Consider the following 17,094-nt stretch of genomic DNA (forward strand, 5'->3'; position numbering starts at 1 on the left):
CAAAATCTTATTTTCTCTCGTCATCTAGCATTCCCCAAGCTACCAGCCTTTCCTTTCACCCGAACAGGAATATACTCAGATGAAGGAGCGTCGCTCAGAAAGCTAGTGTGCTTCCAAGTAAACCTGTTGGACTATAACCTGGTGTGGTGTGATTTTTTAACTTTGTACTCCCCAGTCCAACACCGGCATCTCCGAATCAGGAATATACTGTGCCTGAACTCTTGTTATCTCATATTTGAAGGCTTCCCATTTTCCAGCAGTCCTTTAACCTGCGAACATCTGCCCCCAATCAGCTTTTGAAAATTTTTGCCTAATACCTGAGTCTTCCTCCAATTTAGAACCTCAACTTTTAGATCTGATACATTATTTTCAATCACTGTTCTAAAGTTAATAGAATTATGGTTTACACTTAGGTTTTGCACCCACGCCAGTATGTACATCCACATTGTGAATTAGAAAATGTCCTTGTACACACTTAACAAATTCCTCTATTTGGCAGATAGGAAAATGGGCAGGAGTTATACCTTGGGTCCACTCTTCCTTCATTCCCATCAACCCTAACCCCATTCTCACCCCAATAGTCCAATGGCACTTTCCCCTGCAACTGCCGAATGTGTGACACCAGCCCATTTACCTGCTCCCTCCTCACTATCCAAGGGTCCAAATTTACCTTCCAGGTGAAGCAGCACTTGACCTGCACTTCCCACAACCCAGTCGACTGCAGTTGCTGCTCATAATGTGGTCTCATCTACATTGGGGAAAACGAAGCATAAACTGGGTGACTGCTGCACAGAACATCTACGTTCTGTCTGCAAAAAAGACCCTGAGCTTCCAGTTGCCTGCCAATTCGACACCCCACCCTGTTCCCTGGCCAACATCTCTGTCTCAGGTTTGCTGTAGTGTTCCAGCGAAGCTCAGCACCAGCAGAACGAAGAGAACCGAACATCCCTCTGGTCCCAATATCAAATTCAATAAGTCTCGGGCCTGAACTCCATAGTATCCTCGTCCCTTCCACACACACCAAGCCTTGTTACCACATAGTCTGTCATTACACACTACCTATTCTTAGCCACGAACAGTCTCCATTCACCCTCCCACGCAGATCGTTATCAACTTCCTTTCCTGTCCACAGTTCTTCCCTCGCTTTGGGCTCTGTCCTGATCTATCATTAACTGCGTCCGCCTTCCTCCCATATAAACCAACGTTTTCCCAAAATATCTCCTGCATATAAACCAACGTTTTCCCAATCACCATCAGTTCTGTGGAAGGGTCACAGGCTACTCCTGTTTTTTGTTTCAGATATACAGCATCCACAGTTCTTTCACCTTTTTATTGAGGTAGATTTGGAAATTACTTCGGGAGACAGAAGGAGAGGGGGCAGAGAAGAACACCGATGAACTGTTGATCTCCGTTGTTACTCATAACGTAAAATCATTGAAGTGCGATCACTTCCCTTAAGCATGAATAGAGGTCACGGGTTATGCGTGAGCTTGTGGCGCAACGGAAGCGCGTCTGACTCCAGATCAGAAGGTTGCGTGTTCGAATCACGTCAGGCTCACTGACGTTAACTTCTTCCATTTCAAATTAAGAAAGGAGGACTTCACTCCGAATATCTGTTGAACCAAATCTTCTTTGCAGAAATTTTCGATCACACGTGAAGCTTTGCTGTCAGTTTGATTTGTGAACACTGTGTGAGGGAGGTGGTGTGCCCATTGTCTGGGTAAATGCTCAGCTCCCCCAGTTCATCACGGGATTTAAACACAGCCGCCTCCCTCGGGGCAGCCGCTTCAATCAGTTGGTGACAGCGAGGTGTGAATAACGTAATACCGATATTTTTACAACATAATCCAGAGACTCCCAGCTTTATGTTTCAATCTATCAGGAGAGTGTTAGCGAGTTCAGATAGAAATGTTTCCCACCAACTGCAAATCCTTTCCTCTCACTGGACACAGTTAAAATTATCTTTATTCAACAGAAGGAGCGGAAACTCTAGTCTGATGGCCTCTCTCCACATTAACGGTGAGCCTGAATTTTATAAACGGTGTCAGTAAAATCCAGTGGCGGACACTGATTTGGTTCAATCGATTTTTTTTGCCAAGAGTAATTCACCGAGAGGATGCTGCTGTGTGAAACAGCGTGGGGAATTACTGCAGGGCCTCCTGCGCATGAGACACACCGCAACTGATGTGTTTCACCTTCACCAGGCTCAACACAATATGTAAATAAGTGTCTCATTCTGTCGCCTTCTCCCTGTAAATCTGCACATTGTTACATTGAACATGCCCCACCGAATTCCCATTTGTGTCCATTGAATCTGCCTCTTTGTCACTGTCAGACAGCGACTTACTGACCCCACTCCCTGTGCGAAAACGTTCTTCCTAATGTCACTTTTACTTATTTTCCTGATGACTTTAAATCTCTGCCAAATTATTCTCGATCCTTTCAGGCCTGGGAGCATTTGCACTGCATTATTTCCTCTGTCTAAAACCCTCATGACGTGGAAAACTTCAATCAGACCAGCTTTCCGCCCTCTGTTCACCAAAGAGAGCTGCCCCAAACTTTCCAATCTCCCTTCATTGCTGACATTCCTCAGGACGGTACCATTCACATTAACCTGTTCAGCGCCGTCTGCAATCACTTCACTTCCCCGCTTCCTGAAGTGTCACCCTCAGAATTGAGCGTAATACAGGTGGAGGATTTATTCAGACTCGGATTGCGCGGGCGAAAAATCTGCAATACTTGTTCTCACTTTGAACAAGCGTTTCCCTTCGCCGTGTTCACTGCAATGGCAGCTCTGCGCCGTCCCTAATTCAGGCAGTCCGATCTTATTTAACGAAGCGGCTTTTTGAGAAAAATCATCAGGTATTTTTGCTCAGGTCAATTTAAGGAATGATGGTTCGCCTGGGATTGGAACCCGGGAATTCTCACACGGCTGCATATGCTCGAAGACCCAAAGCTAGAATCATATCCCAGACTAACGAGCCACCTCCGGAAGCAGCTGAGACTTGCTCAGTATGAAATCCATTGTGCATTGCTCCCAGAATTGCAAGTAAGGAAGAGTTTCAAGAACATCTGCTTCTCAATCTGTCTCGCTGCTTCCAGGACGCTGCTGTTTGTCCAGTCCCCAGGGACCGGGCTCTCTCCACTGGTGGATAATTGAACCATTTCGTTTCTACTTGCAAGATGTGCTGGTGGAAGGCAGAGCCCATTCACTCTTCTGCTCTCTCACACTATTACGTGAGGCAGGAGAAGTCAGTTACAGTCATGCGGAGGAAATGGGCAACTTTGAACGTGTTCCAAAGGTCCTGTTAACGGAGAGATAGAAAGATGCTGTGCTGTCGGGACAGAGAGAAATGGACACCGGAGACTCTTCGCTCAGGTAAATTGATATCAGTGCATTTTTGTGCAGCCTGCTTGGTGTTCAGAATTTGTCTTAACACAACAATCCTGCAGGAAGTCTTTTGTTACACCGTTGGTTTCTTTACTGCGGGCAATGGACTAAAACAGCAAGTCATGTGTTTCAACTTCACCGGTTCATTGCCATCTGAGAGAAGAGGTTTCACACGAGATCAGGACACACCGTCAGAGAACAGGACAAGACAACTCAGAGCTCCACAAGGGTGCCAGCGCAACTGTGTAAATTTGACTTGTGTATCGATGTGATATATTGAGCTCAGATACCCAGATTTGTTTTGGGAAACAAATGACATGGCAAGGAAAAGAACAGAGCGCCGTTATACGGGAAAGCTACGAAAGACATTAAGTGAGTAGGAGAAAATGGTTTCGCTTCTGGGTTATGATCCCATCATGCACTCGCTGTGCCATTCTCCTGCATTGCACGGTAGCTTTTCCAGAGAAGTATTCAGCTTTTCATCTGGCGTGTGACTTGCATGTTCGAGAATGACGTCAAAAGATCTTCACTGCTGTAGTGTCATGTGCTGTTGTGCAGACATGTCGCCGATGTGCAAATATAAACTCAGAGAGTAATGTACACTAGAGACTCTGAGCCAGCTGAAACTTGCTCAGTGTGAAATACATTCCACATTGCTCCAAGAATTGCAAGCAGCAAATTGTTTCCAGAACATCTGCTTGTCATTCTGTCCCAGGGGCGCTGATGTTTGTCTCATCCCCAGGAACTGGTCTATCTCCACTGGTGGGTAATTAAACCAATTTGTTTCTACTTGTCCGCTTTTCTGGAGGGAGGGAAGAGTCCATTCGCTCTTCTGCTTTTTAACTCCCAATCCCTTGGGGTGAGAGGTATCACTTACACTTTGTGGGCGGCACGGTGGCACAGTGGTTAGCACTGCTGCCTCACAGAGACCCGGGTTAAATTCCCGCCTCAGGTGACTGACTGTGTGGAGTTTGCAGGTTCTCCCCGTGTCTGCGTGGGTTTCCTCCGGGTGCTCCGGTTTCCTCCCACAGTCCAAAGATGTGCAGGTCAGGTGAATTGACCATGCTAAATTCCCCGTAGTGTTAGGTAAGGGGTAAATGTAGGGGTATGGGTGAGTTGGGCTTCGGCGGGTCAGTGTGGACTTGTTGGGCCGAAGGGCCTGTTTCCACACTGTAAGTAATCTAATGAGTGGGAAGTGAGTAACTTTGATTGTGAATTTCCTCCAAACTTCTGTTATTGGAGAGACATAAAGATGCTGTGCTGGCGGAGCAGAGAGAAATGGACACCGAGGACTCTTCCCTCAAGTAGATTCATATGAGTACATTGTTGTGCAGTCTGCTTGGTGTTCAGAATTCGTCTTCACGCAGCAATCTTACAGAAAATCTCTCGCAAAGTGGGCATCGCTTTCATCGCTGCGACCGCGCAGCAGTTAACATCTGAGCTTAAGTGCCCCAGATGAAGAGAATCCGAGTGAAACCTTCACTCACTGAGAGTCATCCCCACGGCCCTGAGCTGCGGGACTGCAGGCAGTCCAACACGGAAGGGACGGTTAAATGAACCATTGTCGCTCCCTCAGCCTCTCTGTCCCATAGACAGGCAGTGGGACGGCAGAAACGCGTACCATCGTTCTCCCGCCGAGAGAGGCGGTCCAGCCCATCGTGTACACGGCGACTCGCTGCCACTTGTCTCTCTCTGAGGTGATTCACAATCAGTGATATCTGTCCGAATACTAAGGGACTGTGTCTGAATGGTGATACCGTTTCTGACATGCTGATCGTCTTGTCATTCACGTACGAACCGGCGTGGCGAATTACGGCAGGCAAGGCACGAAATCACAAGGTATGCGTCTCAGCTCACTGGCATCTCAGAGAAGTGGGTTTGCGATTCAGTTCGTAGGAAGCCGACGAAAAACAGGAGAAGACCACTCAGACTTCGAAAACCAAGTTACTTGAACGGTGTGAGTTTCGGGATGATCCGGGGCATTCAGACAGTCGTTTGAAAGGCAAGATGCTGAGCGGAGTGCTATCACAAAGGAAAGTTGCTGTAGAAGACACTGAACAATAGCAGAGGATGGTTTCGAGCCATCGACCGCTGGGTTATGGGCCGAGCGCACTCCCGCTGCGCCACTCTGCTCTTACACACAGCGCCCTATTCCACAGGTCCCTTCAGACTTTCGTCTGGCGCCTGGCATGCACGTTCGAGACTGTGAGGTCTGCAGATGCTGGAGATCAGAACTGAAAATGTGTTGCTGGAAAAGCACAGCAGGTCGGGCAGCATCCAGGGAACAGGAGAATCGACGTTTCGGGCATAAGCCCTTCTTCAGGAAGTTCGAGACTGATGTCAAAGATCTCCACTGCTGTCGTCTTATATAGTGTTGCGCAGACGTATGGAGGCTGTGTAAATACAAACTTTTTCTAACTTCCCACATTCTGTTGGTCGAACTGTGATTTCACTCTGAATAGACGCCATGCGGCCCACCTTCGCTCTGCTGGGTCGACACAGTAAGTAAACGTGGGTCACTATTCGTATCATTCTCTTGCCTTCTCCATGTAATTCTGCACATTGTTACTTTAAACATGACCACCGAATTCCCGTTTGCGTCTAATGAATCTGCCTCTTTGTCAGTGTCAGTTAGGGATTTACTGACCCCAACCACCACTCCCTGTACGAAAGCGTTCTCCCTAATGTCACTTTGGGTTCTTTTCCCCATGACTTTAAAACTCTGCCGAATCGTTGCCGATCCTTTCAGGCGTGGGAGCATTTTGACTACATTACTTTCTCTGTCTCGACGTCGCATGACTTGGAAAGCTTCAATCGGGCCAGATTTGAAACTTCTGTTCTCCGAAGAGAGCTGTCCCAAATTTCCAATCGACCCTCATCGCTGACAGCCCTCAAACACCGCACCACTCACGTCAACCTATTCAACGGTATCGCCAATCATTTCACTTCGCTGCTTTCTGTCCCATTGGTACGCCAGGGAGCCCAACCTGGTTTAACGAAGGTGCTTTTTGAGAAAATTAAGCAGGCACGTTTGCATAAGTCACAAAACGCGGGCGCGTCCGGGATTTGAACCCGGGATCTCTCGCACGTCTGCGTCGACGAAGACCCAAAGCAAGAATCATACCCCTAGACCAACGAGCCAGCCAACTGGCGCCCCTGCGCCCCCACTCTACCTCTTGAACCAGCTGAGTCTTGCTCAGAGTGAAGTACAGTTGAAATTGAACAGACTGGGGCTGTTTTCTCTGGAACGTCGGAGGCTGAAGGGTGACTTCATGCAAAATTATGAGGGGCATGGATTGGATAAATAGGCAAAGTCTTTTCCCTGGGGTCGGGGAGTCAAGAACGAGAGGGCATAGATTTAGGGTGAGAGGAGAAAGATATAAAAGAGACCTAAGGGGCAACTTTTTCACGCAGAGGGTGGTGCGTGTATGGAATGAGCTGCCAGAGAAAGTGTCGGAGGCTGGTACAATTGCAACATTTAAGAGGCGTTTGGATGGATATATGAATAGGAAGTGTTTGGAGGTATATGGGCCGGGTGCTGGCAGGTGGGACTAGATTGGGGTGGGATATCTGATCGGCATGGACGGGTGAGACCGAAGGGTCTGTTTCCATGCTGTACATCTCTATGACTCTTTGAACAGCTGCTTCTCATTCTGTCTCTGAGCTGCCGTTTGCCCGTCCCCAGGAACAGGGCCCTCTCTACTGGCAGAAAATTAAACCGTTTTCTTTCTAAACTTTTCTCTGACACCGGAGTGACCAGTGACAAGCATTGCCCTCCTCAACATAGGGTACAGAGAACAGGAGAAGACCACGAGTGGGTCATCTCAACTGTGCACATTGGGCCAGTATATCAATGTGAAATATTTACGTCGAAGTTTTTTGGGAAGCAGATGAGAAGGCGAGATGCACAACAGTGCGCCGTTATACGGGAAAGCTGCTAAAGACGACATTGAGTGAATAGGAAAGATGGTTTCCCTTCTGGGTTATGCTCCCATCACGCACCGGCAGACATATCGCCCACAAGCAAATATTAACTCTGTCTAAATTGCCACATTCTGTTTTTACGAACCGTGACTTCACTCAGAAGCACAATTTACCCGCTCCCTCCTGAATATCCTTCCAGGCTCGAACATACCTTCCAGGTGAAGCAGCACTTTACCTGCACATTTGCCGCAACCCAGTCTCCTGCATTCGCTGCTCATAGTGTCGTTTCCCCAACGGAGCATGAAGTATAAACTGGATGACTGCTTCGCAGAACATCTTGGTTCTGCCCGCAAATAAAGGTCCTGAGCTTCTGCTTTCCTGCCACTTTAACACGCCACCCTGTTCCCTGGCCAACATCTCTGTCTCAGGCTTGCAGCAGTGCTCCAGCAAAGCTCAGCTCCAGATGGAAGAACAACGCCTCATATTCCACTTCAAAACCGTATAGCCCTCCGGTCTTCAAGATCGAGTTGCATGACTTTAGGGCCTGAAATCCCCCATGTCCTTGACCCCTACCACACACATACGAGCCCTTGTTATCACATAGTCTGTTACGACACACTACTTATTGTTAGCCACTAACGCTCTCCATTAACAGTTATTCACCCTCCCACACTGATCGTTATTCACTCCTTTGTCCCTCCTATTGTTCTCTCTCTGAGCTGGCGGGAAAGAGAGCAATGTACACTGGAGACTCTGAGCCAGCTGAAACTTGCTCAGTGTGAAATCCATTCCACTTTGCTCCAAGAATTGCAAGCAGCAAAGAGTTTCCAGAACATCTGCTTGTCATTCTGTCCCCGGGATGCGGTTTCTGACATGCGGATCGTCTTGTCATTCACGTCCGAAACGGCGATTTGAATCCGGGATCTCTCTCAGATGACAGGAAACATGAGTTTGACTGGGACAACACTACTATTATAGGACAAGCCAAAACAGAGAACAGCCAGGGAATTCCTAGAGGCGTGGCACTCATCCACAGATTCTATCAACAAGCACATCGACCTGGACCCAATATACCGGCCACTGCAGCGGACATCTGGAACTGACAACCGGAAGCGGCAGGTACAAACCACTATAAATGCCGGAGGAAATTTCACAGAAGCGCTTCACAGGAGGCTCCCAAGCACTGAGGATGTCACCTAGACAGGGGACGAAACGTCTGCAACACAAATTCCCAGCTCGGCGAACAGAACCACAACAAAGTTTTTGCTTGCAGGAACTGAATGACATAAACAGGATGCTCTCAAATTTCGATAGGAATTACACTTCAGTATAAGATTTGCGGAAAGCTTTGTAGCTCGGCTGCCGATTGTCGCAGCTCGCCGAGCTGGGACGTTGATTTGCAGGCGTTACATCCTCTGTCTTGGTGACATCTTCAGTGCGTTGGAGCCTCCTGTGAAGCGCTGCTGTACTGCGTCTTCTGGAATGTATTTGGTTCTGTTTCTGTTGCTTTTGTTTGACGGTTCTGGTTGTTCGTTCGCAGTGATTGGCATGTGTCAATGTGTTTATTGGTGGAGTTCCTGGATGAGTGCCGTGTTTGTTGAATTTCTCTGGCTGACCTCTGTTTAGTTGTACTATGACCGTTGTGCTGTCTCTGTCGATTTTATCGTCCTTATCATCTGTGTTTGTGTGGGTACCAGAGACAGTGTTTAATGGGTAGATGTTGTTCATGGTTACAGATTGCTAGTTGTCTGCCTGTTTGTCCTGTACTGTTTAGTTTTCGTGCAGCCTTTGCATGGAATCTTGTAAACTATATTTGTTTTCCACATGATGTCCTTGGGTCTTTTGTTCTGGTGAGTTGTTGTCTGAGCGTGGCTGTCAGTTTATGGGCTGTCATGAATCCGGGTGGTCGGAGATGTCTGGCTGTAAGTTCTGTGAGGTTTATTATATAAGGTAAAGTGGTGAGTGTGTTGGGTCGTGGCAGGTCCTTGTCCCGTTGTTTGTCTGCTCGGCCCTTGTGGATGAAGTTGCGGGCATATCCGTTCCTGGTGAAGCCTCTGTAGACGTGTTCTTCAGTCACAGGTCGGCAGTGCTGCAGTGTGTAGTCACCCTTTTGAATAGCGTCCTAATGCAGCTTCTCTTGTCTGTGTTTTGATGGTTGTAGTTCAGGGTCTGGTCTGGGGGTGTGGCTTTTCTGTACACTTTTGTAGCACATCCCCCGTTCTGTGTCCTTTCTCCCATAAACCGTCAGTTTCCAGTTTCCTGTCACTTCAACCTCCCACTGTGTTCCCATGACAACATTTCAGTCTCTGATTTGCTGCAGTGCTCCCACAAGGCACAGCGCAAGCTGGAAGAGCGAAACCTCATTTTCTCCTGAGAGACCGCGCTGCCTTCAGGACCCAACGCCGAGTTCAATCATTTTAGAACCTGCCCACCTTCTTCCACGGTCTTTACCCGCCCACTCATTCCATCAGTTCCGAAGACGGATCGTTGGGCTCAAAACATTATCTCTCCTTTCTCTCCACAGATGGACTAGAACTAGACCTGGTGGTTTTGTTCATTTGAAAATGAACGAAATGAGCAGGGAGACAGAATGAGAAGCGCTGTTCTGGAAACTCTTTTGCTGCTTGCAATTCTGAGAGCAATGGCGAATGTATTTCACACTGAGCAAGTCTCAGCTAGTTCAGGAGGTGCTGGAGCCAGCGGCCTATGGCTCGTTGGTCTAGGGGTATGATTCTCGCATTGGGTCTTCTAACGGGCAGACTTGCGAGAGATCCTGGCTTTCTTGACTTGTGCAAAAATGTCCGATTAAACTTCTCAAAAAGCACCTTCGTTAAACGATGCTGGGCTCCCTGGAGTACGAATGGGGAAGGAAGCGGGGAAGTGAAATGATTGGAGATAGTGTTGAACAGGTTGACGTGAGTGGTCCCGTGTTTGAGGAAGGTCAGCAATGAAGGTAGTTTGGAAAATTGGGACAGCTCTCCTCGGAGAACAGAAGTTTGAAATCCGGCGTGGCAAGTTTTCCAAGTCATGAGGGGACTAGAGATTGGAAATAATGTCGTGAAAGTGTTCCCACGCCTGAAAGGATCGAGAACGATTCGGCAGCGTTTTAAATTCATGAGGAAAAGAAGTAAAAGTGATATTCGGAAGAACGTTTTCGTACAGGGAGTGGTTAGGGTCAGTAAATCCCTCTCTGACAGTGACAAAGAGGCAGATTCAATGGACACAAAATTGAATTCGGTGGTCATGTTCGACCAACAGAATGTTCATATTAACACAGCCTCCACACCCCTGCGCAGCAGTATATTACACAACAGCAGTGGAGATCTTTGATATGAGTCTGGAACGTGCGTGCCAGGTGCCTGTCGAAAAGCTGAAGGGTTCTGAGAAAACGCATGGCATACTAAACACAGAGTGACGCAACGACAGCGTGCGGGCCCCACAACCCAGAGGCCCATAGCTCGAAACCATCCTCTATTGCTATTGCTCAAACTCTCCTTGAGCAGCTTTCCTTTGTCATGAGCCTCTGTTCTATATCTTCACATTGCACCTGCTCCCTAAAACTTCGAGTGTCTGAGTAACATGTATCATACTGATACACTCGCCAAATTCACGCAGGCGAAGTGACTCGCTTCTGGAGGTCTGAGTGGTCTTCTCCTGTTCTCCGTCGAGTTCCTCTGAAGCGAATTGTAAAACCACTTTTCTGCGATGTCAATGAGCTGATAAAGTTGAAACACATGCCTTACGTTTTTGTCCATTCCCTGCAGTAATTCGCCATGCCGGTTCGGACGTGAATAATAAAACGGTCGGCTTGTCAGAAACCGCATTACGACTCAGACACATTCCCCCACGATTAGGACAGATCACCAATTGTGAATAACCTCAGGGAGAGGCAAGTGACAGAGAATCGCCGTGGACTCGATGGGCTGAACGGCTTCTGTCTGCGCGAGAATGATGCTACGTGTTTATGCCGTCCCACTGCCTGTCTCTGGGACAGAGAGGCTGAGGGAGCAAAACTGGTTCATTTTTATCGTCCCTTCCGTGTTGGACTGCCTGCAGTCCCTCAGCTCAGGGCCGTGGGGATGACTCTCAGTGAGTGAAGGTTCCTTTCGGATTCTCTTCATCTGGGACACTTGGGGCTCAGATGTTAACTGCTGCGCGGTCGCAGCAAAGAAAGCGATGCCCACTTTGCAATAGACTTTCCAAAGATTACTGCGTGAAGACGAACTCTGAACACCAAGAAGGCTGCACAACAATGTGAATTTACCTGGGCGAAGAGTCTTCGGTGTCCATTTCTCTCTGTCCCACCCACGCATTCGTGTAACTGATACCTCTCACCCCAAGGATTTCAGAGAGAGAGAGAGAGAGAGATAGCAGAAGAGCGAATGCACTCTGCCCTCCCCCCAGCCTACACCCCCTCCCCCCCCCCCCCCAGAACAACGTGCAAGTAGAAATAAAATGGTTTAATTATCCACTAGTGGAGGTAGTCCAGTTCCTGGGGATGAGACAAATATCAGCGCCCCGGGGACAGAATGACAAGCAGATGTTCTGGAAACGCTTTGCTGCTTGCAATTCTTGGAGCAATGTGGAATGTACTTCACACTGAGCAAGTTTCAGCTGGCTCAGTGTCTCCGATGTACATTGCTGTGTTTGCCGCCAGCTCAGAGAGAGAACAATAGGAAGGACGTAGGAGTGAATAACGATCCGCGTGAGAGGGCGAATAACTGTTAATGGAGACTGTTAGCGGCTAACAATACGTAGTGTGTCATAGCAGACGAGGTGATAACAAGGAGTCGTTTGTGTGGTAGGGGTCAAGGACATGGGGGAGTTCAGGCCCTAAAGTTATGGAACTCGATATTGAAGACCGGAGGGCTGTAAGGTCTCCAAGTGGAAAATGAGGTGTTGTTCTTTCAGCTGGAGCTAGAACACTGCTGCAAGCCTGAGACAGAGATGTTGGCCAGGGAACAGGGTGATGTGTTAAAGTGGCAGGCAACCGCAAGGTCAGGGCCTTTTTTTCCGGGGGCAGAACCGGGATGTTCTGCGAAGCAGTCACCCAATTTATGCTTCATGCTACATTGGGGAAATGAGACTGTGAGCAGCGAATGCAGTGGACTAGGTTGTGGCAAAAGTGCTGCTTCACCTGGCAGGTATGTTAGAGCCCTTGGATATTCAGGAGGGAGCAGGTAAATGGGCAGGTGTTACACATTCGGCGGTTGCAGGGGAAAGTGCCTTGGCACTATGGGAGGTGGGTGTGGGGTGTTGCGAGTGAAGGAAGAGTGGAACCGAGGTGGAACCCCTGGCACAACGGGTGCGTGTTGGGACCATAACCCAGCTGAGAAAGCATTCTCTCCTATTCACTCAATGTCGTCTTTAGCAGCTTTCCGGTATAACAGCGCTCTGTTCTGCACCTCGCCTTCTCATCTGCTGCCGAAAAAACCTTGGACATAAATATTTCCCAGTGATATACTGGCCCAATGTGCACAGTCGCGTTGATACACTCGTGGAGGTCTGCGTGGACTTCTCCTGTTCTCTGTATCCTATGTTGAGGAGGGCAATGCTTGTCACTGGCCACTCGGGTGTCAGAGAAAAGTTTCGAAACAAAATGGTTGAATTATCTGCCAGTGGAGAGAGCCCGGTTCCCGGGGACGGGACAAACAGCAGCAGGGAGACTGAATGAGAAGCAGCGTATGATTCTCGCTTTGGGTCCTTGACTGTACCGCGTTGCGAGAGGTCCCGGGCTCAAATCCCGGACGAGCCCGCGTTTTTTAACTTGACTTGTGCAAAACTGCCTGATTAATTTTCTCAAAAAACGCCTTCGTGAAACGAGGTTGGGCTGTTTGGAGTACGAATGAGGCAGAAAACAGGGAAGTGAAATGGTTGGAGATAGTGTTCAACAGGTTGACGTGAGTGGTGCTGTGTTTGAGGAATGTCAACAATCAAGGGAGATTGGAAAATTGGAACAGCTCTCCTCGGAGAACCGAACTTTTCCAAGTCATGAGGGACCTAGAAACAGGAAATAATGTTGTGAAAATGCTCCCACACCTGAAAGGATCCTCAACGATTCGGCAGAATTTTAAAGTCACGAGGAAAAGAAGTAAAAGTGACATTAGGAAGAACGTTTACGTACAGGGAGTGGTTAGGGTTAGTAAGTCCCTGTCTGACACTGACAAAGAGGAAGATTCAATGGACACAAAAGGGAATTCGGTGGTCACGTTCAGATGTGCAGATTTACGCTGAGAAGGCGAGAGAATGAAACGAATAGAGACACACGTTTACTTAAGTGTAGAAGCAGCAGAGCGAAGGTGGGCCGCATGGCCACCGTCTGCGCTGTGACACATGTTGTGATTCAGTGTGAAATCACAGTTCGACCAACAGAATGTGGGAATTTAGAAATAAGTTTATATTTACACAGCCTCCATACGTCCGCGAAACAGCATATTACACGACAGCAGTGGAGGTCTTTTGACATCAGGCTCGAACGTGCCTGCCGCGTGCCAGACGAAAACCTGAAGTGTTCTGTGGAAGGGGCGCCGCGTGTGGCAGCAGAGTGGCGCAGCGGGAGCGTGCTGGGCCCATAACCCAGAGGTCGATGGATCGAAACCATCCTCTGCTATTTTTCAATGTCTCCTCGAGCTGCTTTCCTTAAGATCGGTGCTCTCTTCTGCAAGCTGCCTTTGCATCGATTTACCAAAATGTCGGATATCGATGCACTCGCCAAATCAGATGGCATGGTTTTAGAGGTCTCAGTGGTATTCTGGTCTTCGCCGGTTTCCTCTTGAACCGAATCGCAAACCCAGTTCTCTGCGATGCCAATCAGCTGGTAAAGTTGAAACACATGCCTTGTGGTTTCGTCCATTCCTTGCAGTAATTCGCCACCCTGGTTCAGACGAGAATGACAAGCATGTCAGAAACCGCATCACGACTCAGACATCGTCCCCTCCTATTAGGACGGATACCACCGATTGTGAATAACCTCAGAGAGAGAGAGAGAGAGAGAGAGACAAGTGACAGACAGTCGCCGTGGACGCGATGGGCTGAACGGCTTCTGTCTGCACGAGAATGATGCTCCGTGTTTATGCCGTCCCACTGCCTGTCTCTGGGACAGAGAGGCTGAGGGGGCAAAACTGGTTCATTTTTAACCGTCCCTTCCGTGTTGGACTGCCTGCAGTCCCTCAGCTCAGGGCCGTGGGGATGACTCTCAGTGAGTGAAGGTTTCACTCGGATTCTCTTCATCTGGGACACTTGGGGCTCAGATGTTAACTGCTGCGCGGTCGCAGCAAAGAAAGCGATGCCCACTTTGCAATAGACTTTCCGTAAGATTGCTGCGTGGAGACGATTTCTGAACACCAAGAAGGCTGCACAACAATGTGAATTTACCTGAGCGAAGAGTCCTCGGTGTCCATTTCTTTCTGTCCTGCCAGCACAGCATCTTTCTATCTCTCCGATAACAGACCCTTGGAGAATGTTCACAATCAAAGTTGTTCATGTTCCCCGCATTAATGTAACTGACACCTCTCACCCCAAGGGTTTCAGAGAGAGAGAGAGAGAGAGAGAGCAGAAGAGCGAATGGACTCTACCCGCACCCCACCCTACACCCCGTCCCACCCCCCAGAACAACGTGCAAGTAGAAATGAAATGGTTTAATTATCCACCAGTGGAGGTAGTCCAGTTCCTGGGGATGCGACAAATATCAGCGCCCCGGGGACAGAATGACAAGCAGATGTTCTGGAAACGCTTTGCTGCTTGCAATTCTTGGAGCAATGTGGAATGTACTTCACACTGAGCAAGTTTCAGCTGGCTCAGAGTCTCCGATGTACATTGCCGCCAGCTCAGAGAGAGAACAATAGGAAGGACGTAGGAGTGAATAACGATCCGCGTGAGAGGGCGAATAACTGTTAATGGAGACTGTTAGCGGCTAACAATACGTAGTGTGTCATAGCAGACGAGGTGATAACAAGGAGTCGTTTGTGTGGTAGGGGTCAAGGACATGGGGGAGTTCAGGCCCTAAAGTTATGGAACTCGATATTGAAGACCGGAGGGCTGTAAGGTCTCCAAGTGGAAAATGAGGTGTTGTTCTTTCATCTGGAGCGAGAACACTGCTGCAAGCCTGAGACAGAGATGTTGGCCAGGGCACAGGGTGATGTGTTAAAGTGGCAGGCAACCGCAAGGTCAGGGCCTTTTTTTTCCGCGGGCAGAACCGGGATGTTCTGCGAAGCAGTCACCCAGTTTATGCTTCATTCTACATTGGGGAAATGAGACTGTGAGCAGCGAATGCAGTGGACTAGGTTGTGGCAAAAGTGCTGCTTCACCTGGCAGGTATGTTTGAGCCCTTGGATATTCAGGAGGGAGCAGGTAAATGGGCAGGTGTTACACATTCGGCGGTTGCAGGGGAAAGTGCCTTGGCACTATGGGAGGTGGGTGTGGGGTGTTGCGAGTGAAGGAAGAGTGGAACCGAGGTGGAACCCCTGGCACAACGGGTGCGTGTTGGGACCATAACCCAGCTGAGAAAGCATTCTCTCCTATTCACTCAATGTCGTCTTTAGCAGCTTTCCGGTATAACAGCGCTCTGTTCTGCACCTCGCCTTCTCATCTGCTGCCGAAAAAAGCTTGGACATAAATATTTCCCAGTGATATACTGGCCCAATGTGCACAGTCGCGTTGATACACTCGTGGAGGTCTGCGTGGACTTCTCCTGTTCTCTGTATCCTATGTTGAGGAGGGCAATGCTTGTCACTGGCCACTCGGGTGTCAGAGAAAAGTTTCGAAACAAAATGGTTGAATTATCTGCCAGTGGAGAGAGCCCGGTTCCCGGGGACGGGACAAACAGCAGCAGGGAGACTGAATGAGAAGCAGCTGTTCGGGAAACTCTTTGCCGTTTGCAATTCTCAGAGCAATCTCAAATGTATTTCATACTGAGCAAGTCTCAGGTCGCGCAAGCGGTGTGGGGGGTTAGTAGCATTCCGGCCCTCTGGCTCGTTGGTCTAGGCGTATGATTCTCGCTTTGGGTCCTTTACTGTACCGAGTTGCGAGAGGTCCCGGGTTCAAATGCCGGACGAGCCCGCGTTTTTTAACTTGACTTGTGCAAAACTGCCTGATTAATTTTCTCAAAAAACGCCTTCGTGAAACGAGTTTGGGCTGTTTGGAGTACGAATGAGGCAGAAAACAGGGAAGTGAAATGGTTGGAGATAGAGGAATGTCAACAAACAAGGGAGATTGGAAAATTGGAACAGCTCTCCTCGGAGAACCGAACTTTTCCAAGTCATGAGGGACCTAGAAACAGGAAATAATGTTGTGAAAATGCTCCCACACCTGAAAGGATCCTCAACGATTCGGCAGAATTTTAAAGTCACGAGGAAAAGAAGTAAAAGTGACATTAGGAAGAACGTTTACGTACAGGGAGTGGTTAGGGTTAGTAAGTCCCTGTCTGACACTGACAAAGAGGAAGATTCAATGGACACAAAAGGGAATTCGGTGGTCACGTTCAGATGTGCAGATTTACGCTGAGAAGGCGAGAGAATGAAACGAATAGAGACACACGTTTACTTAAGTGTAGAAGCAGCAGAGCGAAGGTGGGCCGCATGGCCACCGTCTGCGCTGTGACACATGTTGTGATTCGGTGTGAAATCACAGTTCGACCAACAGAATGTGGGAATTTAGAAATAAGTTTATATTTACACAGCCTCCGTACGTCTGCGAAACAGCATATTACACGACAGCAGTGGAGGTCTTTGACATCAGGCTCGAACGTGCCTGCCGCGTGCCAGACGAAAACCTGAAGTGTT

General features: G+C 48.6%; 1 non-coding gene across 1 annotated transcript; it reads left to right on the forward strand.

The window, feature by feature from the left end:
* The first annotated feature begins 1,486 nt into the window (after window positions 1-1,486).
* Window positions 1,487-1,558, forward strand: trnaw-cca (transfer RNA tryptophan (anticodon CCA)). Its single transcript has one exon. It is a non-coding gene; the product is annotated as a tRNA-Trp (tRNA).
* The last annotated feature ends 15,536 nt before the right edge of the window (window positions 1,559-17,094 follow it).

This window comes from Chiloscyllium plagiosum, unplaced genomic scaffold (genome assembly GCF_037043375.1).
Source record: "Chiloscyllium plagiosum isolate Xiang-an unplaced genomic scaffold, Cpla_swu_hap1 HiC_scaffold_27, whole genome shotgun sequence".
NCBI lineage: Eukaryota > Metazoa > Chordata > Chondrichthyes > Orectolobiformes > Hemiscylliidae > Chiloscyllium > Chiloscyllium plagiosum.